The sequence below is a fragment of the Penaeus monodon genome, chromosome 23, assembly GCF_015228065.2.
Source record: "Penaeus monodon isolate SGIC_2016 chromosome 23, NSTDA_Pmon_1, whole genome shotgun sequence".
Taxonomy (NCBI): domain Eukaryota; kingdom Metazoa; phylum Arthropoda; class Malacostraca; order Decapoda; family Penaeidae; genus Penaeus; species Penaeus monodon.
The window spans coordinates 18,615,309-18,615,540 of NC_051408.1; the positions used below are offsets into that span (position 1 = coordinate 18,615,309).

A 232-nucleotide genomic window follows, 5' to 3' on the forward strand; every position below is an offset into this window, starting at 1 on the left:
ATTACTTCGCTCACAGACTGCCACTCTACCCTCTGCACAGACTGCTGTTCCTGCTGTGACTTCCGATTCATCCTCTTGCTAGTGCCTATTGCATGTGGCATCATCCAGCCTTCATCGGCTGCCAGCGTTGCTGCCCTGAATATTCATAAGACGCTACGTATATCCTATACAGCTGTGTATCCTTGATTTATCAATCTTGTAGATCATTTGTGCGCCCTCACACACCAAATTC

At 47.4% G+C, this 232-nt stretch overlaps 1 protein-coding gene across 1 annotated transcript in view; it reads right to left on the bottom strand.

The window, feature by feature from the left end:
• LOC119588164 (cGMP-dependent 3',5'-cyclic phosphodiesterase-like) overlaps positions 1-232 on the bottom strand; it is a 5,775-nt gene that overhangs the window by 4,649 nt on the left and 894 nt on the right. The window lies entirely within an intron of this gene.